A 26,249-nucleotide genomic window follows, 5' to 3' on the forward strand; every position below is an offset into this window, starting at 1 on the left:
GACAGAAGTATCAATGCCTGTTTCTGAAAAATTTCCAACAAAAGAAATGCCACAACAGACCAAGGTTTTCTGGGGATTTGTTTTATCCACCTTAGAAGGTCATTCCCAACATCTAATCTGAATTTTGTCTGTTCTTGTATAACTAATTACTTCCCCTACCCTCCCATTTCTCACCATGGTGATAAAGAACATTACTTTCTTTTCCATCAGCCTTTCGTATTCTTACAGCTTGTTGCTATGTCCTCCCTCAGACGTCTTTTTCAGGTCATGCACCACCCTACAACCTCCCATATCATCTGTATCTTCTGACAGGTCACATTTCTTCACTCTTTTATCACCTTCATTGCTTTTCTTTTGGAGTTTCTTCAAACCTCCATACTTTATTGGGGGTGTGCTACCCAAATCTGCTTAGAGGTATAGCTGAGCTCCTACCAAAACTGTGAGGAGCAGAAGTCACTCCATATTCCTTGCAAGCTATATTTTGCATTGTATCTTCAGCACTTGCTATCAAGAAAAGCTCTTTGTTTCAATGTGAACATTTCTTCTGCCAGCTTCAGAACCATAACTGGAACCTTTAACATTGTAAACAGCATTAAATTAGAAGAAGTCATACTTAATTGGTTATCTTCACTTAGCCTACACCCCACAATGACAGAACATTTCAGGATTACTACCAGAAATACATAAACACAGGCATGCACACACAGCTCAAGTACAATTAACAGGGAAACTAATCTGTATTCAGATGTGGATGTACAGAGATAAATAATCTACAGATATAATATAAACACCCACACACTGAGTAGGTCTGTAACTGAGAGGTTTATCTAAGTGATTAAGAATACCACAACTTTTCCAATGCCAAAAAGAGGGGGAAAAAATAAATTGGGTGGCTAAATATAACCACAGCTAAAATCTGACTTCCTTCTTTTATAACAGATAAATGCATATGTGGAAGAGCTCATACTTACTTTGGCATGTCTTACTGCCTATTCCTCCACCATGTAAACAGGTTCAACTGCTCTTAAGTAAGTCAAAACATATATATGTCTCTCTGTGTGCGTGTGTGTGTAGAACCAGAAGAAATGGGAGTAGAATAAGGCCCCTCTTTGAATCAGGTCTCACAGGTAGTTGTGATAATAGAAACTCAAGAAAACTAATATATGGTAGTTACCTACTATGTACTAATTATAATGTAATTATACTGTAATTACAGTACCTGATTATTGATGTACTGTAAAATAAACTGTTATCAAGTTTTTTTACTGTTCACTTCTATTTACAGTCATCTCTGATAAAGACTAAGCTTCCCCAAAAATGCATGATAAAGCTTCTTATCACAGGTTTTAATGCCTCTAATAACTACTGTAATTCTGTGTGATTTAGTGCTTTGAATAATCCACCAGGATTTTTCTCTAGATCTTTAAAAGGATTGCAGTGTGTACAGAGGTGTCGTAGTGATTAAATTTACAGGACACTTACCAAAACAGTGATAAGAAGGAATGTTTAATTAACACATGTACACGTTGTTCAACTGTACTATCATGCAAAAATGGAAAGACCTGAATGAGACCCCTATTTTCCTTTCAAAATGCTAAAAAAATTAAACAAAGGATTATCTGCACTATACAACACAGTAACAGACATTCTGAGGGCAACAGCAAATCTAGGCAGCACCTGAGAGTGGTACCAGCCTAGTGCTTTATACTGGGTAGAGCAAAGATTCTGTTACTAGTTGGGCATCCCAGAGAGAAAAGAAAAAGTAACTCACATATGCCAGTACATGGGAATTCACCAGCTGAGTTTGGAGATGTTGTTCCTTTGACTAGTGGCTAGTTCAAGGACTTTGTATTTCTCTTTGGCTGTAATGCCTGGAAATATCAGTGCTTTTAGGGCTCACTGCTAAAAGTTGTTCCAGGTTACCTTATGAGATGTTATTGAACTGTGTGTCTCAGAAAGGCACACAAGCTCTCTAGAAAATCCCTTCTCCCTCCATCAGTCGGTTTACTTAATGGCCAAGGCTACCCTTATTTATGTAACAGATAAGTAAATTTAAGTTAAGCAGTGAAGTGCCCCAGCAGACTAAACCCCAGCAGAAAAGAACACCAGAGTCAACCATGTAGCAGGCTGTGGAAGAGAACCTTGATCTCTCTAAGGATGCTTTCCACTTTACCTTCTACTGACATTTTGTCCACTGTGATGCTGACAAAATAAGTGATAGCAAGATCTAAAGGTGTTATCTTATACAATCAAAAGACGGCAAAGGAAAGTCAAGAAGCTCATGAAACCCATATTCCCACTGGGAAAAGAGCCTTTTAAATATTAGAATTGTTTGTACTTTGAAATGGAAATCCCAACATCTGCAAGTGCATACAGCAGAAGCAGAGTTCATCACTGGGCAAGTGGATGGGCAAGTGCCAGATAGTAACAGAGAATGAGAACAAGCTTTGGCTCCAAGAACAGAAACATAAACCACTCCTTTGTAAAAATTATTCTTAATGATCTCAAAGGACTCCTGGTTTAGTATGGCAGAGGAGTGTCATTCTTTTCTTTAGAATGAATCCCACGTATTTTGCATCATAGTCCTGGCAGAGGGCTGCAAAGATGAAATCATTCCTTGACCATCATTGTGGGCATGGCTGCTCTGATCTGCAGTGCTATGCAGGGGCACACAACTACTGGAAATGGTGTAACTGCATTATTACTGTGCTCTGCACAGGCTTTTATATTCTGATTCTCAGCAAGACTAATTATTCTAAAAGAAGCCTCACACTACTGCAATTATCCTGCTCCCAAAACCTGAGTTAGATCATTTAGGACACTGTGCTTTGCTATTCAGGCACATTCGTGCAGATTTATTCTTTGCAACAAAGACTTTTACTGAGAGGGTGGGGAAGGAAGTTAACAGGAATAAGCTCAGGTATCATGAAGAAGGCAGAATGCTTAAATATTACAGGAAGAGAGAGCAGTCACTGAGGGTTTCAAAAATCACATGCTCCTGAGACTGACTAACCTGGCATGCAGGACTGCTTATCTGAGTACTTCTTTCTCTGCAGCAGGTGAAGGATGTGCAAACTTCCTTCTTCCTTTTCTGGCAGTATTAACTGAGCTGTGTGGGGAGCGAGAGCATGGGTGGAATTTATTTCTCATCTCTGCCATCAATATATTACTAAGGAAGCTTTCAGGGCTCACAGGCATTTGAAAAATATACCCCCTTGGTGGGCTATTCTCTGGATGGGCTTGAGCACACTTTGCTGTCCTATACAGGCTGCAATCTTTCTCTAGGAAACTAGTGACTTTTCAAATAAAAGACATAAGTTTCTCCTGTAACACAGCCAGGGGCACACCATTTTACAGTCCAGAAGGAAAACTGATGTAAGAACCCTTTCAATAACAGGATCCTACATAGATTACCAGTATTATTACAAATATAGAGCTTTTAAAGAGAGGCCAAAACTCCCAAATAAATTAACTAATCAACCTCATTACACTTTGTGCTAAACATCTGAAGTAAATCAATAATGCATATAAAACTTGCTTGACCATAGGACTGGCAATGAATCTGGAAATCAGTGCAAGTTCAAACGTTTGATACATCATCCAGACCAGCTTGTGCGTGAAACTGAAATGGATTTAAATCCAACTCTTCACTTCTTCAGAAAGGATTTACAATAGGAAATGTTATTTAATGTCCCTACTAATGGAAATATTGACAAGTTTGAAAAAAAAAACAGCATCTGCTCAGTGACACAGAAATTAGCAGAGAAGCCTTAGTCATTTTCACTCTCTCTCATGAGTTAACCAGATGTATTTCCAACATTTCCACATATGCCTGTTCTTTTCTTCTGCACCCAGGAAAGCTACAAGCTACTTCTGAATGTGATGGTTAATCACATTTTTGTTACATTTCAGCATTAGACAGAGAACAATTAGATTTGCAGCTGAGAAAAAGGAGGAGGGGGAGGAAAAGAAAGAGAGCGAGCAAGAAAGAAAAGCTGTTGCCTCTTCAGCCAGATGACTCAGAGATGGTACATCATCATCATCATCATCTTCAGACCTCAGAAACAAAATTGTTTGTGAAATCTTCAGAAACATTGATGATGTAGCTAACTGCATGGAGGGTGGTTTTAATCTTGGATTAAACGATTTGGTTTAACCACCCCTGAGTAATAAGTCGTCCACCAATTTGAAGTTTGTCATTTAAAAAGTTCAGTATTCATGTAAGCATATCCAGCTTGCCTTCCCTTCAAGAAATTTGCCTTACCTTTCTAATCTTCTCTCTGGTCTTTGCCTTGGTACCCAGACATGTTGTAGAAGGCAAGGGACCATACTTCACTGGAACATGCAGGCCATATGCTTCATTGTTACAGAAACATAACCATGCCTGTTTTGATCTAACTACATGTATTTAAAGACTTTCCAGCAGAACAAAAAACAAAGCAGAGAGGTCTATATCCAGTCTGGGGGTTCCAGCTATTTTTACTGAAGCTGCCATGCATTTCAATGGTAGTGCTGCGTGCGGAATGGTGAAAGGAAATGGCTCACAGACTGGCTTTAACCTGGATTTGTGTACAAAGGAAAAGATGCTCACCCTATGGAAGGCATATGCAAGCTGAATTGCGTATGTTAAATTAGAGACATTCTGCACTTTGGCAGAATTTGGACAATGACTCACTTATATTTAATTATGTAAAAATTTCAAGCGGGGCAAACTCCACTGTAGTGACTCACATTAGTGCTACCACATGATCTTCTGATAACTACATCAGTATATAACTCATGTCTCTGCTGCACAGAGTTTCTACAGAGAGAATGACATATTACCTGACTAGCATTAAAAGGACTCCATGTTCCCAGCAATGACTGGTACATTAAGTAATGCTTCAGAAAGTAGCACATAGTACACCGAGGTTTTTTTTCCCCTTGACACAAAACTACATATTCTCTAATGACAATAATTCACTGTCATTCAAAAATCAATTTTCTGTTTGTGTTTTATTTCTTTAAATTTATAGAGTTGTGGGGAAAGATTCCAGAAGTAGAAACTTACATCATTTCCTTTTCCCAAGAAGAATTATGGTGCTGCAGGCCTCCTTAGGTTTCCAATCCAAGATGTTCACATACTCTCTTTTCATGAATGGCAAACACATCCTCAGAACCTTCAAGCACAAAACCTTCTGCCTAGATCTGGCAAATAAGGGTACCAGCCAGTTTCTCATGTTTTGCTTCACAGTTGTTCTTGGAAGTTTCCCTGCTACCTCCCACACTTTTCAACACAGGTTTGGTTTGCTTGTTTTTTTGTGTGCACTATCAGAATGAACTGATTATGCATCTTATGTCAGGGTAACAGGACTGATGACCTTGAAACGTCCACTGTGAAGAAAAGCTATCCTGCACTGCTTGCCTTTGATTTTTAAAAGCAGCAAAACACCGTATTTACTTCAACATTGTCAAGAAAAGGGGGCGGGCTGTGTGTCCTTTGCTCGTTAGCATCAAGTCCCTTTTCTGAGCTCAGAGATTTGCATTACACTCCTATTAAACATCTGAAAAAGGGATGCCTGCTGCAAGCCACTTTCAGACTTGCTGAACATGCTGACAGGACCCTTAAGTAAAAGGGGATATAGAACAGGGGTTTTCACTACAAAAGGAATGTATTGACCTGACAAACACAACCTTTGTTAATGCCAGATGCTGACTATAGGTGTGAGTGAGGTGTTTGGTGAATGGGGTGATGAGGAGAAAGCAATCTTAATTGTGCAATTAGTTGTATTATGTTTGTGCAATGTTTTGCATAACAATTACATACTAGTGATCCAAAATGACAGCTTTCCAAAGGAGTTCAAATAGCTAGGAAAACCACCCGTACCTTACCAGCAACTACTTTAGAAGGCTAATGAAAAATGTAAATGATCTCAAGTGACCTTTGTATGGCTTGAGTGTGATGTTGGGTTTGGATGCTCAAATGCATTGTGCTCTCTCCAGCTGAGAGTGGTAAGAAGTAGTAAGTGTAGAGGATGCCCCAGGGGAGGGAATGTCCCCAGCCAGTGCAGTGCTAAAAGGTATGGGAGTGAAGTCTGGCCTCTCAGCAACAGAGCTGGTGGGAAATGATTGAAGGTGCTAGCATTAGTGTGTGCAATGGGATGGATCAAAAAATAATGAGCAAGAGATGATCCACAGTATGTTGCTTTTCCTTCCTTGCCTCTACCAAAGAAAAAAAACCAACCCACACCCTGATTACTCTATACTCACTTATTCTACCTTTCACTTATTTCTTTTTCAATGTAAAATTTAGTATTTTTTCTTCTAAGGGTTCACATAAAAGTTAGATTTAAAATTGGAATCTGGATTAAATCCTACTGTTACAACTGTTACTGGGGATAGAGGTAAACTGCCCAGGTGATAACAGCATGGGTGTTGAGTGATGATCTGCACATAATCAACACATCCAAGCACACAAGAGTTCATTTCATCCTTGATATCACCCCAGGGATCCATACCAGTCACAGCTGGTGCAGAGAAGTACAAGACATACTACTCCATGATTAGTCAATCTAAGGGTTAGCACTCCTGGGAATCAAGAGAGATGCCCTCACATGCCACTCAAAGGTGTTAAACTGGCACACATCATAGTTGCCCTAGTCCTCCTCTCAGAGAAGAACTCAGGTCCCTTGGAACATGCTATCCACCAACGCAAAATTTGCCACCGCCATCTGAATAGCAGGCAAAGGAACATGAAGAAAAAAGATTGGAGAGACTAGACCTGTGCCTGACCTTTTAATTACACAAGATACCCTTAAGTCACACTCTCTATTGCCATTCAAACATGACACTAGAATGGCCTGGGAATTCTGTTTTTAAATAGTCCACTCATTCCCTACTCCAATAAATAGTAAAGCATACAGTGCTGTTAAGTCAAGCTGTTTAGCAAAGACATTTACTTCTGCACAGAAACTCAGGGCATGAAGATGACAAGACAGAGACCGTTTTTGCTATGCCCCAGCAGATGCATCCACCCAGTTCATTGCCTTTAATGTTTTGACTGGAAGTGGGAATAGTTTTTCAAAAGTTGTTTTATCCAATGAGAGAAGAAAAAGGGCACCACATGACTGTGTGTCCTGGATACTGTTTGTAGAGAAACTCTAAGTCATAGCTGAACTCCCACAAATTACTTACCATTGCAGACTGATATTGAATATACTTGAGGCAGAATCACAGAAAGCAGGATTGTATGCAGACAGAACTAAGCTTCATGTTCAGTTACATCTCTTCCAGCTGGCTGCAAGTATCTCCACAGTAAAAATCCAAGGCTAAAACACCCCTTGGAAATTCATTAGCAAGCACAGCAAACAGCAGTCCTGAAAATAGCATCTTCCCATTTGGTGCAATGAAACATACCCCACTATATTGTAACTTCAAAGAAAGAAGGGCAATTGTCTTCTAAACCTAGATTCTCGTGAACCTGGATCCAATCACACATTCCCTTTATAACAGCCATCTCTCTTGGTGCTGCTCTACAAAATCTACATTGTGGCATCACCACCTTAAAGGTCAGCTGTGATATTTCAATAAATAGAGAAGCTGTGATTTGCTTAAACCACTTGTATTCCTCTTGCTGCAGTCATTTTGGCTCTCTTCTCTTGCTTAGCTCACTTTCATATGAATGTCAGATTTTGCATTTGCTGTGTGCTGTCATATAGACTCCTGCTGTAAAACAGTTTGTTTTTCACCCAGTTAGTGTACCAGATTAGCATCCCCCATCTCCCCCCTCCAGAATAGAATGCAATTAAAGATCATGGGGAAATAACATATACACTAGTCATAAAGTTAGAGAATTTCAGGTTGGGTTCTGCTTTACAATTTTACATGCTCCACTTCTGTGTATCTAGAGAAATATAAATGGCTTTGGTCACTGGATATCTATTAACTCCTTATGCATCAGATCCTCTGAGGCAGAGATGACAGCAAGATCCACAGCAGCTTATGAGAAGGAGCCCATGCCTTACAGAATCACACCCAATTAACCAAGAATGAAGCCTTTTGCCCAAGTGGTTCTCTCTCTCCTTACTGTGCAATGGTTGTGAAACATAAGCCAGAATTATCTGTATGTTCACAGTGTACAGATGTTTCATAATCCAGGTGGAATTTTTCATCTGAGAAACCTGTCAGGATGCTGCCTGTGATACCTGGAAGCAGAACTACCGCTTTGGTCTGCAAAGCTCAGCTCTGGAAGCACAGTGGTAGAACTGGCACAGTGGCAGTGCTGGTTTAAGCAGAGGCTTTGTACATCCCTATTTTAGCAATAGCAGCTCCACCTCAGGTTTTCTGGCAGTAGGATTGAAACAACTGAAACCTTACTCTCCTTGGATGTGAGACTGCACGTCACCAGAAGAGAAATCGACTGCTTCTTAACTAACAAACAAACAAACCAAACCCAAACCAAGTACCCAAACAAAAACTTTAACTGCTTCTATAGCATGGATAAAAATATCATCAAAATACCATTTCTCACCACAAGAGTAAGCAAGAGGTTTATCTTCAATGTCTCCTGACAGGTTCAGGAAAGGAAAAAACCCACCAGGTGATCTTCCACCATGAAAGTGGTGGAGAGGCAACTCAGGAACCACATCCCACATCTACCATGGCTAAATCATATTCCAGTTTGTCTCCTTTAAAAGGGAAGGTAACAGAGATCCTCAAGAAAGAAGACATTCACACCACATTATTTATCACACAGTATTGCATAGACAGAATTTAGGACTTGCCCAACCTGTACAACATTGTCTGTGGTGGATTCCTAGGAAAAAAAACTGAGAAACTCTGATGCTTACATAACTACAAAATTCCTCCTTCTCAGGTAGGGAAGAAATTAGATGCTCACCTTTACTGATGTTCCACTGTAATTATTTTTTATGGCAATTCTCTTCCATTAGTTAGAGGTTCATAATGGAATAAATAGAAAAATGAGCTGAAGCCTGAGTATTCTGAGTTGCAATCTAAATTAAACTAGCATTACAAATTTGTTTACATATCTCAGTTGAGCTATGCAGTTTCAGAAGTTACTTCCTGAACATAAACATGTCTTCTGACGCTACATTACCCACTACACGCAGTAAAATATATTCTAATGTAACACAATAAAACTGAAAAACCAATAAGTGCTCCTTTTTATTGAGAAATTGGACAAAAAATAGCTTATTGTCAGTTTTTAAAGACTGAAAATCAATAGATGATGAAAGGTTGTATTTTTTGTTACCATTAGACTGTTGACTCTAGCAATAAGTGAGATATGGATTACAACTGAGGGAGAAAAGAACTTGTGAGATACATAATTTGGAGCTTCTGGGTTTTTTTCAGAAACTTAACTTCCAGTATTTCAGCAGCAGCAGCAGTAGCAGTGGCCATCTTGGCACAACTGTTAATGGGGCCCCAAGAGCAAAGCGTCTCCATTTTGTTGACAAAGTAAGATTTAAGTATCTTCCTGTCTTTAAGACAATTTCTATATAAAGGAGACTCTTAATCAGACTTGCATCTGCTAAGGATCATGGGTAAAGATGATCTAGATTTCACAGATATTGGCATGCAGCCAATAAAAAATATCCTAATGAAGCTATTGCAGTCCCACCTCTCATGTGCTTGGGTGGAGTCCACCTAACTCAGTTCCAGAGTGGGTTCTCCATGTCTAGTCCCATTGCTCTGCACAGTTCTCACATAGTAACAAACACAGCCCAATGCTGGACCAAAATAAGGTTAAATCAGCTGTTCAGCTTGCAAAGACCTTTGGCTCTCATGCGTGTCTGAGCCTGCTGTCCTTCCTCACACGTGTAAGCTTTTCAGCATCTCCGCCCTGAGTGCAGAGATCCCATTTGAGTCTGTCATCTATACGTGGTTCAGTTTTACCCTAAAGATATGGGTGGAGAGAGGTCTGGAAAACACAGATTTTAAGCACCTGTTTTCCCAATAGAATTCATGCATGGGAATCAGTTTAAAATCTGAATTTCTGTATTTATGAAACAAAAATGCACAACCATGCTGAGGCTGGGAAAGTATTCTTGCCTCAGTGCAAACACATTGAAATGTAATCCTGGGGGTAAAAAATGCAGTGATTAAAAACATAAACACTGCATCCAAAGTCTTACATAGTGCTCTATGCCAACATTTCTTCAAGTGAAACAGTAGGTGTGGCCAGCAGGAACAGGGAAGTCATCAGCCCTGGTTAGGCCACACCTTGAGTACTGTGTCCAGTTTTGGGCCCCTCAGTTTAAGAAAGATGTTGAGATGCTGGAAGGCATCCATTATGTATAAACACAAATATAGCTGTTCTACTCTGACTGTTTCTAAACTTTGTAACAGAGTTTGAAAGGATGCCAGTTATAATAGGGAGTCAGGTCTGCTTTTAGGATTTATATTCTCTTCATATATTTCATAATACAGCAGCTCAAATCTTTCTAGATGGGGGTAACACAATAAAAGCCCATAGTGCCTTCAGATGTACTTTCTTGTCAGAGGGAACATTCTCCACAGGGCCTGAATGTTACAGAGAATTAGTAAAGGTGGCTGATGTGCTTGTGCAGTACCTGATTTTAGAAGTGCAGAGATGTGCAATTTTAAGTCTATGGGGGAAAAAAACCCTGTCCCAAAACCTTGAATGAGCTGCTGGCATGCAGAAATACCCACCCTATTGTTGGTCCTAGCCCTGCACTTCCATAATGTAAAAATTTTGCTTCAAACTGAGGGTGCCGGATTTGGCTGGGATAGAGTTAATTTTCTTCATAGTAGTTAGTATAGGCTTATGTTCTGGATGAAAACAGGGATGGTAACAGAAGAATGTTTTAGTTATTGCTGAGCAGTGCTTGCACAGAGTCAAGGCTCTTTCTGCTTCTCACCCCACTCCACCAGCAAGTAGGCTGGGAGGGCACAAAAAGTAGTGAGGGGACACAGCTGGAACAGCTGACTCTCGCTGATCAAAGGGATATTCCATAGCATGTGACATGAGCATATAAAGCTGAGGGAAGAACAAACAATTGGGGAAAGTCTGGAGTGACAGCATTTGTCTTCCTAAGTAATCATAACCAGTGATGGAGTCCCATTTTCCTGCAGGTAGCTGAACACTTGCCCGCTAATGAGAAGTGGGAAATTAATCCCTTGCTTTGCTTTGCATGCTCACATGGTTTTTGCTTTACCTCTTAAACTGTCTTCATCTCAACCCACAAGTTTTCTCATGTTTACTCTTCTGATTCTCTCCACCATCCCACCAGGCAGGAGTGAGTGAGCAGCTCTGTGGGGCTTGGTCACTGGCTGCAGTTAAACTAAGACACTGAGGAAAACACAAAGAACAGTGATTTCCATATCATGGTTTCTTCTGTTTCCCAGGTAGAAAAAGCCAGCTATTTGTATAGAGGAGCCTGTTACCACATATGCATAATCACACACCAAAAAAAGATTCATGTTGTTCCTGTAAGCTTTTGCTTAAGTATACCATGGAAAATAACTTTGATGAAATAATTTGCCCAGAGCACAGCTTGTCTGGGAGATTTCTGTAATTTAACTGCAGTTCTGTAAATAATTTGGTGATAGACAGGCCATCAGCATAATTTGGTGCTAAACCCATGCAACCAGCTGCTCACATCTTGGGTGAGCACACGGTCTGCTGGATAAAGCAGCTGGGTGAACAGGCCCAAAGAGGGGTGGTCAATGGAGTTAAAGCCAGCTGGCCACAAGTGGTGTTCCTCAGGGCTCAGCACTGGGACCACTTCTGTTTAAAATCTTTATTGATGATCTTGATGAAGACGCAGTGTGTCATTAGCAAATTTGCAGATGACACCAAGACAGGTGGGAGTGTTGATCTGAAAAAGGGTAGGGAAGCTTAGGTAGATAGGATGTGTGTAGGATAGTGTGATGAGCTTCAACAAAGCCAAATGCCAGGTCCTGCACTTGGGTCACAACAACCTCAAGCAATGCTATAGACTTGGGTAAGTATGGCTGGAAAGCTGCTGGCAGAAAGGGACTTGGGGGTTCTAATCGACAAGCAGCTGAATATGAGCAGTGTGCTCAGATGGCCAAGAAAGCCAAAGGCATCCTGGATTCTATCAGAAATGCTGTGTCCAGTGGGAGTAGGGAGGTGATTATCCCCTTGTACTCAGCTCTGCTGAGGCCACACCTCGAGTATTGTGTTCACTTTGGGGCATCTCAGTACAAGAGAGATGTGGAGGTGCTGGAGACAGTACAGAGGAGGACAACAAGGTTTGGTGAAGAGCCTGGAGAATAAATTTTATGAAGGAGCTGGGGCTGCTTAGTTTGAGAAAGAGGAGACTGACGGGAGACCCCAGTGCTCTCTACAACTACCTGAAAGGACCTTGTGGAGAGGCTGGTGCTCGTCTCTTCTCGCAGGTAATTAGTGAGAGAACAAGAGGGAATGGCCTCAAGCTGAGACTGGGTAGGTTTAGACCGGACATTAGGAAACAATTTTTCATGGAAAGAGTAGTCAGGAATTGGAATGAGCTGCCCAGGGAGGTGGTTGTGTCACCAACCCTGGATGTGTTTAAAGGTCATTTGGATGTGGTGCTTGGGGATATGGTTTAGGGGTGAACCTTGTAGAGTTATTAATTGGACTTGGTGGTCCCGAGGGTTTTTTCCAACCTGAATGTTTCTGTGATTCTGTGAACATTAAGGAAATGGCCACCAGGCCAAAACTTACATCTCAGCTGGCTCTTAGTGTGTACATTAAAGTCCAGTTCAAATCTGTTTCTGGTTTGAAATCTTAATTCTGTTTAAAGGAAGACAATTAATTTTGCTTTGGGAATGAATACGAAGAAATGTCATGCTTCTCTCAGTGAGGAAACCCTGCAGACCTCCATAAGATATACAATATTTTTGCACAATAACATCCCAAACTACAGCCACAGTATAGTTACATAGCATAGCATTTTGTACTGATGTTGAACTACCAGTGACTTTCACCAGTCTCAGCTCTCCTGTGCTGTTACACTGTGAAACAGCAAAAGCTATTGCCCTGATTTTCAGTCAACCCTTAACTTGACTGAAGTTAGAGACTTCAAGATAAGAGGTACAAAATTGTATGCATGGTACATTGCACCTTTAATCATCTACCTAGCTGAAATACTCAAGCAAGTAGTTAGACATCTAAATGTTCCAACTATGGGCTTAAAACAAATTAGTTTTGCAGTACATGACTGTGTCCACATTATTTGAAAATTGGTGTTCACATCCCCACTCAATCTAAATATCATTTCAGCCACAGGCAGATCAGAAGCTCAAAGACAGCAGCAGAGCCAAGATCAGGTCTAAAACTGAAAAAAAGAAGAGAAACAATGATGTTTCTCACCCATGCCTCATGTCTGGAAAAATATTTTTCTAGCATAAACATCTACAATGAGCATCACCTTCCTGCATCATGAGACTGTAAATTATCTTCTGGAACCTTCCTATGATTGTTACCAAATGAGAAGGCAATGGCAGGGAATTATGATGTATAATAAACAAGGCAACAAAACCATCCCTCTCAGCTCTACTGAAAAAATGCCTCAAGAAGCAGACACATTTATACTTCTTTTTCAACTGAAAAACAGAGAAGGAGGTGAAATAGATGGGTTAAAAGCCAGCAAAAAGTAATGTAGAAAAAGCCCACCAGGTAGTGTTGCAAGAACCTCTAGATAAGTATCTTAAATCAGGGTAAATTACACACCTCATGCTGGTGACTCGGTCATGGGAAATTATGAAGCTACGTGATGTCTCATTTGTTGTGCTGAAAACAAATGTAAATAAATTACTGAGAGAATCTCATTTACATTTAGAAATTCATCCCGATGCATGACATGACTGCTGATGTTTTTTTAAATGACACTTTGAGAAGTGCCACTATTAAAAACAGATCATAGCCACCTTAACGAGAACCAGCGCACGTGTGCACGCACGTGTGTGCGCCTGTGCGCACAAGTGTGTAAAGGCTGACGTTCTAGAGATATCTCTAGGATCACTGGGGAAAAAAGGCTTTCTTCTACTGTTTCAGAACAAAAGTGGTGGTGTCAGAAGATAAAACCGTCAATCTGTATGCCTCTGTGTATTTTCCCCCCTCCAGAGTGGGAAAGAGAAAGACAACATTATGGATTGGCTGCTGCCAGTGCAACAGGAAGTGCAAATACTAAAATCATAGGACAGAAAATAGTGTGGCATGTCTCTCCATCATCAAGTGTAATAAAACTTCCCCTTAAATACACACACAAAAAGCCTTTTGCTAAGCTTTTATCTCTCCCCCTCCAAGCCTCACATTTTAAGCTGTCACTGAAACAATTGGAAAGGATATCCAGGAAGCTGTAAGATGGAGAGCAAGTTGAACTGTGGTTAGCTAAGCAGCATACATTCAGGCAAATATCCAAATGCTTTAGGAGCTGTCATTCCCCATCCCGCGTGGGAAGGCTGTGAAGAGACGGACTTGTTCGTATCATGATTGCTCTTATTATTACAGCAGTGAAAACACTGCATACTAATGGATGTGTTTTCAGAAAGAAGACTGTTAGATGGCTTTTTAGACTCTGTGCCTGGCTGTCTGGGCTTTGGTATCTGATACCTTCTGTCCCTTTCTTTGCTGCCCAAACAGACCTCTAAAAAAACACAGAAACATTTGCAACATGAGGGTGAAATAAAACATATTTCCAAATGGGGACATGACAGTGTTCTACAACCCCACATACGGCAGCATATTTACATAAGCCTGCATAGGTCAGAGAGTTTATTTGTTAAGGGACAAATAAGCAGGCCATGAAATAATTATTTTTCATTGTGCCCTGCCAAACCTATCCAGCCAAAGGCTAAATTGAGCTGCTATTGTGATTATTTGAACTGTGGAGCCAAAAGTCTTCACTGCAAAGCATCCCAGCTGTCCTAAATTTTATTCTGATGGCTAGTTTTCACGCTAGCTTGAAACCTGCCAAAAATGCTCCACAAAATAGGCAGGCGGAAGGCTTGCTTTATCCAGACCTACATCAATTACTGATTTAGAGCTGTTCTGAGAACTTGATTATTAACAAATCACTTCCCGAAATTGTTATGACAAGATTCACATATGCAAATGGCAAGCTGCTCGTATGTACGCAGCAAAAGAAATTAATACAAAGGTTCCTAGTTTTATTTATGGTTATTTCCTGTTGTGCTTTACTGCAAATGAGCCACATTGACATGGGAACACCCAGGCCATAACTGCTCACCATGCTTCTGCCTTCACCCACCTCCCTGTGGAAATGGATCTACCTTCTGGCATTAGAGGAAGCAAAACCACCACAGTAGTTCTCAAGATGAAAATTTTGTAGGATTACCCCCAGAACAGCTCAGATCACAGGCTTGGGAGGATATTTCATACTTTAAACAAGATTGATGGTGGAGGAGGGGGACCAACAAATATAATTTTTTTTTAAACCTCATGCTTCAAAGCTTAAATTAATCCCTAATAATGAAAGATTAGGATGAGATCATGTAGAGAGAAGATTATCCCATGTCTGCCCATTGTGAGGCTCACAACTTTCCTTGAGGCATCTGGGGTTGGTCATTGCTAGAGACAGAACAGGAGGCTAGAGGGATCTCAGGAGTGATTCATTTCATACCCTCTACATTTCTGTTTAAATAACCAAAACACAAACAAAAGACAATAAAGCTAATTGTTTTGAAAGCAGCAGACTTATAAATAAATGAAATGCACATCATTTGGTATCAGGCTGTATGTACCACAACCCTGACAAGACAACTGCACCTTGCTGTAACTGCCCTCTTTCTTCTCCACATCTACTATTTTTTATCCTGTTTGTAATTTCACTGTAATATCCTCAGGGCAGCAACCACTCCACATTTACACATGAATTGGAACAACACCTCGCACAATGGCATACCAGTTCTGATTGGACCTGGACCGCTCCTGGGAATGCTGCTGGGAATGCTACTATAAAAAGAGCTCATAAATGTCTAGAGTGTGGCACAGTGACACACACACACCTACCTTTTATCACAGTTAACATTACCAAGTGTTAACTCTTTGTTTTCCCAATAAACCTGTGGATGGCCTTGTTTGTTTCTTAGCTCCAAGATGGCTGCAGGACGTGTAGCTAAGATCCAGCACATCTCCACTGGCATTCTCTGTGAAGTTAGGTATTTACTATCTATGTTTGTATTTATTCTTTAATAAAATTATAGAAATGTTACAAAGTCTCATTATAGATATTGAGGAATAAGCTTGAATCTTGCATAGTATTTGCATAGAGGGTGGTGACAAGCTGGGGACATTCAGGGTAAGGAATCAAAGCAGACCACATCATCCCTGTGCACCCATTACAGACCTACTAAGTCTTGACCTGATTAGCACAAACTCCCTTCAAATTTCTTTCCTTCCTTGTGAGAGGCTTTTGACCTTTGAACTAATATTTTTATATACTCTGGAATTTGAAATGTTGCATATAGTAAACTAGTTATTTGCTGGTACTTCAGCTATAGAGTCATGGAATGACTTGGATTAACAGGGACTTTAAAGATCATCTGGTTCCAACCCCCCCTGCCATGGGCAGGGACACCTTCCACTAGACCACATTGACTCTGTCCAACCCATCTTGAACACATTCAGAGAGGTGGTATTCACAACCTCCCTGGACAACCTGTTCCAGTGTCTTACCACTCTCACTGTAAAGAATTTCTTCTTAATATCCAATTGAAAGCTACTCTGTTCCAGCCAAAAGTCATTCTCCCTTGTCCTATCACTATAAATCCATGCACAAGTCCCTCCCCAGCTTTCTTGTATGCCCCCTTCAGGTACTGGAAGGCTGCTCTAAGTACTCCCTGGAGTCTTCTCTTCCCCAGGCTGAACAACCCCAACTCTTGGAGCCTGGCCCCATAGGGGAGATGCTTCAGACATACCAATGATTCCAATACAAAATTCTAACTTACTCTGGTATTCAGTCACTCTATCTTTAATAGAATAAACAAACAGATTTGAAAAATCTTTATCCACATATTTCCATTTATCCTAACAATTCTGACATAAATTCTTTTGTAAGACTTACTTTTTCCCAAAGGACCGTAAAGAGCCAGTGTGGTTCACAAAAGCCAAAAATGAAAGGTAGGGAGTGGGTGCAGGGAAGGTGACAAATAGAAAAATTACTTGAGTACAGGCACCCAAGCTTCCCTTAAGGCCAAGTTCCATGTTGGACTCAGTCATTCCAATATTTAACCTCTAGGAAAAAAATGGAAAAAAAATGTTCAAAAGGTAAAATACATTAAAAATCATAATGAGAATAGAAGAGCCATTTTGCTAGGCTTGTATTCTGTGTTTGCATGACGCCAGAAGTTTCACCTTAAAAACATCTACCATGCGGCAGCTGTTAGCGGTTGTGTTAATCCCTCTCAAAGTAAAATTAAAAATGCTCAAATGTCTTTTTGTTGACTACCAGATGATGGACTTCTTACTTATTGTATGAAAAACTCTACACAATCAAATTCTGTGGAAAATCCAAGGTCAGATTTTCTTTTTCTCTGGCTCCTGCTGGGTTAGAATAATGACAGGGCCTTCATGTGCTTTTCCACAGAACCTTACACTCAATGCAGGTGTCACCCATGACATAAATATGGATAGTTTCTGTCTCCCAGAAATGTCACTTTCTTGGACATTCTCACTTTGAGCACTTCAGTTCTCCATGAACTTCCCACAGCTTGTGACTTAACTTGTTTCTTTCACCTAGCGTGCTCACAGCTCTAACCAGAGAAGACTCTACCCAGTGTAACACTTCCACTCCAGAGGAAGATCATTCAGGAATCATCTTCTTACATCTGCAAATATAGTGAGACCATAGTCTATATGAAACAGGTTACTGATAACCCTGCACACAGTCAGTCAGATATGTGACAAAGTCCAATGGAATCCTATCAGGGAGCAATACAAACGACAGAGCTTAAAGAATACAGTTAGCTCCTAATTAAACAGCCCATAAAGCTGTTACAGAACTTGCAGAATTTATCACCAGAACAGGATTCTCAAGACCTTTCACAGAGTCTCATTTTAACAGACCCGTTGTCCACTGAACCACCAACTTTGTTGCTTATAGACAAGATATCTCACCAACTTAAGTACTATTAAAAGATGATTATGCAGCGAGCTTTCCTGAAATTGTGTAACATTTGCATGGTATAACACATACTCTTACTTGTTCACTGCAGTCTGATTCAAAGTGCTATAAATATGTTTGCCCTTTCTGCTAAGCCTGCCTAGGGGATTAGCAACCCCCCAAAAGTTCAGTTGAATATTAACTGCATTAACTTTGCAGACTGTAACATACTGTTACACTCAAACAGCCTACGGTGCAGTATGGATGACTTGCTTAATAAAAAATGTTTTCATGCAAAGCCCTATTGCTAGGGAAAAAAGAGAATTTGCTCTCTCAAAGGGGATGACCTCTTCCATTTAACTTCATAAAGCAAATAAATAAAAGGAAGATTTTTACAGGGATGTCCAGAGAAATGCTTATCATTTTGTCTGTCAAACCAGATGGACTTCCCTTGGCAACATGGCACCAGCGTCACTCAGTTAGCAATCGAGTCAGTTCACCACAAAAAAAACAACAACCCAAACAACAACAACTGTGAAATACAGTAGCAAAGTGTCATTTACTGTAGTAGCGTGAAGTTAAAAACCAGAAGTATGACTGTTTGCTTACTTATTGTCTTAAAGTAGTGCTTTGTGTGCCAAATCCCATGAAAACCACATGTGCCAAAAGACTTTCCGGCACAAAGTTATACAGCAGTGAAGACAAATAAAAGGAACAAGTAATATTTAGCAGTTGGAAAAGAAAGAGTTGACAGGAGTGCAAAAGGGTGCTGACTTGATAGCTAATGGCAATAGCCAAGGAAGAGCAAGTTCTTAAACTTCCTTAGTGAAAAGCTCACAGGCAAAGGGTAACTGGCAGTATCTGATCCAAATTCTTAATTCATACAAATACACTGTCCCACACAAAAAGTCTTAGGTGTAATCAGAAATTAAATCAAAACTTTACAAGTTAGAAAGCATGTTTCTCTATAATGCTGTGCACTTGCTTGTTTCTGCCATTCACCATCAACATTATGTTCTCTACAGAGACCAACAATAGATGTTGGTAGTTAACACAAGAACTTAAGTGGCAGAGAGCCTGAGATCATAGCATTAAACTGGAATTAAAGCTTTACAGAAAAATAGAGAAATGCTGCACTGCTTGCAATCGCTTCCCTCCCTTACACACAGACAGACTGCACACCTGCTACCCACTGGCCAGATGGGACTGAATTCTCCTGAATCAGATCTTGGATTTTTAAACTCAGCTTGAGTTGAATTGGATTTCAAGACATCACAATATATTATCACTTCACATTTGAAAAATAACCCCAGTGCTCAGGAACTCCTAGTTGCAGTGCTGTTTGCACAATTAGATACGTATTAAAGTGGGATTATTGCCCCAAATGTACTAATACAAATAAATAAAATGCAGTTTTGCAGCAACATTTAATTCAATTACATATGCTCACTTCCTGCATGAAAAACAGAAGCAATCTGATAATATAAAATCAGCATGTTAAAGGAGATTGAGAACTCAGCTAAGCTGTAGTGACCGGTAGTGGTTTTTTTTTTAGAAGTCCATGAAGGCAATTTAGCAGCCCAAACTCACTTAAACATTGTAGGAACTGGCCTTTAATGCACAGGCATCATAAAATATTAACACATGTTGAGAAAAAAAAAAAAGGAAACATTATATTCCTAGAGAATCTGCTAAGCTTGCAAAATGCAACATTTATCATCAATAAAACTTTCTTCAGTTAAGAGACCCCTAGCCTGCTCTTCAGAAGAAAGTCTCTTTCTTCCTCTCTCCACTCCAATAGCACAGCTCCACCAAATCCCTCTTTCCTGCACATTAGCGGGCTGCTTGCAACTGATAAAGCCACATTTTTAATTGGGACTGGCCTCCAAACTAGTCTTGCTCCACATTTTCCATTGATTCTGAAACCAATTTGAGACGTGCAGGGGGTTAAAAAAGTCACTGGCCATCAGTGAGATGTTCTCCGTGGGGACCGCGGGCATCTGAAAGCTACTGCCAGTGGTGTTCCGAAAGAGCCACCTCTGGCAAGCACCAAGGCACAGAAATATAAGTCCTGCTTGCTTGGCCAGCCTTGGACTGACCTTTAATTGTAACAGGGAAGAAGAGTTTTGTTAGTGAACACAGAGTTCTGGTCTACACATTTTTTAAATTGATTGTTTTATTGATGTAAAGTGCCCAGGTGCCCTCGTGACAGTCACTAATATAGATTTTGAAAATAAAATTAATTAAGGGCCAGTCTGGACCACCTTTACTGTCACCATGTACTACCCTTTTCTACAAGTAACAATGCTATCAACCAGGAAGCACAAGTACAGTGTTTGTAGAGTATTTCATTACATCTCAAAACACTTGACTATGGAGGTCAAGATCACCACCACCTATCTACGAGCGTGCACGCACACAGACACACACACACTCTCACTCACTCTTCTCTCCTACCTTCTGAAAGGGGAACTGAAGCACAGAAAACTTAACCAAAAAAAGTCCGTGCCGGGGTGCCAGCTGCGTTGCCGAGAGTTCTGTCCCTACGGACTGCAGCGAGAGCATGGCTCGGAGCAAGCCTGAGCAGAAGCAGAGCAGCCCGGCACGCAGGCTAATCTGAATTACACTCATCCAATCCTTGAAATGGTTCCTCATTAGCTGTGGGTTAATGGAGTCCCAATGAGTAGTGTTATTTTCATCCCCTGCCTACTGAACACAAAATTCATTTGCAAATATCCTGTAAAATACTGCAAAGCAAGCCAAAGAGATATGACAACATAAGAGGCATACTATTTATGGAATGCACTTACCGTCATTTAGAAAAGGAAGCTGACATGAGCAACAGCCTAAATTTAGCAGCACATTTAGTTTTTATTCACCAGTCACAATGACAACATTTTAGAAGGCTACAACACACCTTGTGCACCAAAAGGTTCCACTGAAATCAAGATAGACTTTGATCTGAAAGGAATTCGGGATCAGCGCCTTAATGAATACAACACTGAGTTAAATTAAGGCAATCACCATCTTGACTTTCTATTCCAAGTAGATATAAAATTACATTGATTGCAGGAAATGGTGGCATTCAAACAATATTGCAACGGCCAAAGCCTGAAAGCTAAATTCATTGTCGAGCTAAACTAGGCTTTCAGAGGGCACCATTTGATTTGAAGGAAAAAAGCATCTACAAACCACATATTTTCAATTAATAGTTTAAAAGACAAAGTAAGAAAGGAAAAACACTGGTCAACATGCCACATGCCACTCAACCAACCAGAGTCTCTGCATGTAGGTACTGTGTAAATATATATATATATATGGGGGGGGCATGTATGTGTTATGACTGTTGGGGTTTCTTTGTTTGTTTTAGGGCAGGCTATACTACAAAGGCCAAATTTGAGATTCAGAAAGACAAATGTATTTCAAAACAGCCTGAGAAATCTCTTTTACCCATGCTTTCTTTAATTCAAAGGTAATTTGAAATCAACAGTGTGCAAAGTTAAACCTAGTTCTCTTGAAAACTCAGAAAAAGAATTAATTTGAACCCTTACCTTTGGCACCTTAAAGACTTTTGGCCATGACTTACCTGTATAAATAGAAAGAACTAATTTACTACAGAAATGCCCATGGGCAAACATGTTCTGGCTAATGAAGTGTTCAGCTTTTGCATGATTAACCAGCTGGTGGGGGTGGTGTAAAAATCACAGGGCATAAAATAATAAGAAAAATTGATTAGCAGCTCTTTTTTAAAGCAGGCTATGAAAAATTTACTGATTTTTGCACAGCACTTTGGAAAAGGACTATACAGAAAGATAGAGTCAAATGACTTACCAAGGAGTCAGGCAGAGACTGTACCAGGAACTCACTCCTCCAAGACCTGCATCGCAGAGAGGTTCAAGTGAAAAGCACGATACCAACCAGCACCATGGCTGGACTACTTACACAACAGGTCCTGCCACTAGTCATAAAGGTAATTTTATACTATACTGCAAAAGACATCACATAAAGTTAAAAACTATGACAATGCTTTGAGTCAGTTCAGTTTCTTCCCCAGTGCTCTATATTCAAGCACCTTAGCTGGCAACAGGTATTCAATAAGCCAACTTAAGAAGTGCCTCCCTATGAGCCAAAGGGATTCATACGCTACATAGAAATAATGCACACATCCAGGTGGTGCTGCATAAAGATGATGGGCTTTTTACTCAGGAGGGACAAAACTCCCCTTGCCCTTCCCATCCTGTATATGGGGCTTCGTACAAGCTCACATGCTCTGCCCTCAAAATAGGATCTAATTAGTGTACAAATACTTGGCAGACAGGTCACACACATAAATGTATCATTAACTGTCCCCTGAACCAATGCAGGCTGTCCTGAAGCAGTTTTACTTCATACATATTTGCTCAAGGTCTCTTCAACTAGGGTACAAGTGGCATGTAACAGTTTCTTTAAAAAGGAAAACCAGATATTTTTATAGCCTTGGATTACTTCAGAAATATCAAGCAGCTGCTTATATAAAGCATATGCACCAGTAATAAGAAACTGCAAAAAATTTAAGCTACAGATAATTTGCAATAGGCCCTAGTAATAGTCACAGTCCTCTTTATCTCCATTACTTCTATGGAAAAATGCATGTTTTATATCTATTTATGGACTTTTACTGGCTTGTATCTATGTACCATGGCAGAAATAAGCAAATGAACTGCATCTCAGGGATTTTCAGTGTGTTCCAGCCCTGGGGATGCAGCTCTGACTCAAAGCTGGGACTTCATGGGTTGGGAACCTACATTAAGTCCTTTTGGCAACATACAAGTAGTCATCTTACACACATGGTTGATTTCTAACTGCAACCAGACAATGTCTCCCAGAGTTTCCCCTCTCATGGGGTATGATGGTATATATCTTCATACGCCCTGCTATCTGGACATGAATTCAACTCTTAAATCACACTGGTATACTGTGCATGCCATGGCTCAAACTGTTCAATCACACCATGGGATTCTTTGCAAGGAGTAACAATTTTACCTGAAAGAAGAGTTAATCTAAGAAGCAAAGCAGAACTCTGAGACCCTTTTGCCATCTTTCCATAGATCCTTCATTTATCTTAATTACCACTTTCTGAGGAAAAAAATACCCCTCTAAATGCACCAAAAGAGAAAATTTCCCATGCTGTTTCCATATATGAGCCATGCAGGTTATCCTGAGAATGGTTCCATTCACACAGACACCATGCACTCCGCTTCACCCAAAGATTCACACCAAATAACTGGTCAGGCTTATGCAGGTTAGATAACTCTACAAACACTCCATGGTGGCCCTCCTTTCTTATTATATGCATCTGAGAAAGCTTGCCACTAACACTAAATTCACAGCCACTTGAGATTTCTGACATCAAAGAGGTTTCTGCATGTTTTTGATGCATTTGCAGGATAGGTGGCTCTTTCTACACTTGCATAGTTCTTGCTTTTGAGCCTCCTCTAACCTTTAGAAGAGACTTTCAGGTATTAACACTTGGGAAAGTGGGCACAGAACAGATACAAGCAAACAGGAATAGAGGGAAAATGAAAAAGCTGGTATGAAGCAACATTCCCTCAGTATATTAGTCGGGAAAGTCTTCTGTCTCTAGATAGAATTCACAATAAACCAGAAGTTTCTACTTAAGTGAAAATGGCATTAAATTCCACTTGAGTCTAATTTTTATGGTCACATTTGAATCTTGAGCAATTTCTAAAATGTTAAATATTTCTAACTCAGATCAGCTGGGACCCTGACAACACTGGAGCTGGCAAACTGTGTTTGAAGCTATTTCCAAAGGCAGTAACAGCCTAATATAGTTAGAACACAAAATTTATTAACTACAGCCATACTTGCTAAGAAATTATATGGTGGACTAAATGACATCATAATTTTGGCTAGCCTACTTGTCTAAAAAGGAAAATTTTAAGAAATGCCATTTTTCACCACAGAAAGTGAATGCTTGTCAAAACCATACTGCTCTAAAGGAATTCAGAAATACAGCTATGAGGCACAGCTGTTTTACAGATGGAAAAACTAATTCTTCCAACCTGTACCTTGGACTCCATAAGCTTTATTTAATTATCTGTTTGTTTACTTCAAAGCAAATGCTTTGGAAGAGCCCCCCAGTGAGTATATTCTTTGTGCTCTGCAGAGGGGTCAAGCACAAGACACCAACTGCAGACGACAGGTTTAACTTCAAAGAACATGCTTACACAAAGGTATTTAGGTGCCTAATTCCATTGGTAAGAACTCTCAGTGAAACTGATAGAGGGTAAGCACCTCTGATGACTGGATCCTTTGACATTAACACAGATTGCTCACCTGGATCCAGGTTCATGCTTTTTTCAACAGCAAAACAGTAGAAAAGAAAATTCATTTTTCTCCATGGCCTCCTTATTCTCTCCTGCATTGGAGTTTCTCTAAGGTCTAGCATAGCTCCCAGTAGAGGACACAACCACCAAACAGGCTGGTCTAATTATCCACAGTTTTTCGTACTAATTGGTAACAATGAGAGCATAAAGCAATCAATAGGACACTTTACTGCTTAAGTCTGCTTTGACTACCTCTGCTTCAGCCACACCCTTGAAGCTTATTGGGAGGGTTCTTCCTGCCACCCTCCCATACCCCTCAATTTTAGTAAGGATAAGCTTTCCTGCAGTACTAGAAATTGATAAGCAACATTGTTAACCTATGTGATGCAGCTAAAAATCAGCTATTAAGAGCATACATGAAGGAGCAAGAGGATTATTTTTTTTCAATGCAGTATTTTGATTACCTGTAACATGATTATATAGTCAACCAATGAGTAACACAGTATGATATTCATCCTACAGCAAGCAAGTTGCATACGGACTTCTATAGATCACACACACATCCCACTCAAGCTGGAAGGGAACCATGCTCTGTTGCTTCACTGCATGTTCAGCAATTTACTTCTAACTTGGTATGGAAAAAAAACAATGATTTATTCAAAAGTAATTTTAAACTCTCTGAATAACTTCTGAAGGACAGCTGTCAAGAAAGCAGTACATTTAAAGGAGAGAGAAATACAGAAAACCTGCAAACCATCTTCTCCAACTGAGAGACCAAACCACCAAAATTAGTTCTTGGAACGAGAAGTTCCAGTTTGAGTCTTGTTCCAAATGACCACAACATAACAATCTTTCCACAACTAGTCAATAAGACCTATTTGCTGATTAGATGCATGCAATCCCCTCACAACACATCACATTTTTGTAACCTTGTCTTAAAAACTGCACTTTTGTTCCAGCACCCTGAAGGTAACTGCACAAACACAAAGAACTCGGACGCCCTTTCAATCCCCACTGGAAGTGACACGTGAGTCCTTCTAAAATTGCAGACACACGCTGTCAAGTGCAGGTGTTTGTAAACAAGTTTGGAAATGTTTCTAATTATAATTTACAAGAGTTAAAATTAGAAGTCCAATCCACTAGCTTTAAAAAGAGAACTTCCAAAAGGGTTCATCTAAATGAGAGCAACTAGCGATGTTTTAGTCACAACAGCAGAATTTCTGGGAAGAGTGGCATACTGCTGTTCATCAAACTTTCCACTACAAGCTACAGTACATTTCTTTTTCTGTGATTTTAGAAAAGAGGTATTCACTAAGAATTTTAATTTGCTATCATACTATGACACTGTATATTTGAATGTACAGTCTAAAAATATCCTATTCACAGGTCTTCTGCATGTCATATAATTAAAAAAGATGGGGGGGGGGGAGGGGGGAATTATGTTCCCAAAACTTCTGAATCTGTCTTGCCTGCCAACATCAAAGTTCAGCTTTTAAGGAGAACTTCCCACGCTGACTTTCTGAGAACTCAAACCAGACTCCGCTTGAAGAAACCTTACTCTTCTGCATGAAGTTTTCTCTCACAACCTCAACTACTGAAGGACTTTACCTCTGCAGAAGCTCTGGGAGAAAGTAGATCTTTTACTAGACCCAAAGGAAGATTGTTCTCTTATTAGAGGGGGGACAAAGAGGTTAATACTGGAATCTCTTTATCTCTACATTATTTCTTAAGGGAAGTACAACAGCATGTTTGAGCATGTCAGAATAGCTGTGACTGATTACAAGTGAACAAACAAAATCATTTCAGAGAAACTTGACTGCAGCCTCGC

General features: G+C 40.1%; 1 protein-coding gene across 8 annotated transcripts in view; it reads right to left on the reverse strand.

The window, feature by feature from the left end:
* The window catches only part of ESRRG (estrogen related receptor gamma), a 412,693-nt gene that overhangs the window by 336,536 nt on the left and 49,908 nt on the right, over positions 1-26,249 (reverse strand). For 2 of the 8 annotated variants that reach the window (XM_068153478.1, XM_068153476.1), the window contains exon 2: positions 21,927-21,972. The exons of 3 other annotated variants lie outside the window; for them this stretch is intronic. The gene's annotated coding sequence lies outside the window, so the exon portion shown is untranslated. Of the gene's footprint in view, positions 1-11,180; positions 11,209-21,646; positions 21,682-21,926; positions 21,973-26,249 lie in introns of those variants that run through there. 3 more of the 8 variants (XM_068153474.1, XM_068153471.1, XM_068153482.1) reach the window with 3 other exon arrangements.

This window comes from Melanerpes formicivorus, unplaced genomic scaffold (genome assembly GCF_026170545.1).
Source record: "Melanerpes formicivorus ecotype bairdi unplaced genomic scaffold, bMelFor1.0.p_v2 SCAF_26, whole genome shotgun sequence".
NCBI lineage: Eukaryota > Metazoa > Chordata > Aves > Piciformes > Picidae > Melanerpes > Melanerpes formicivorus.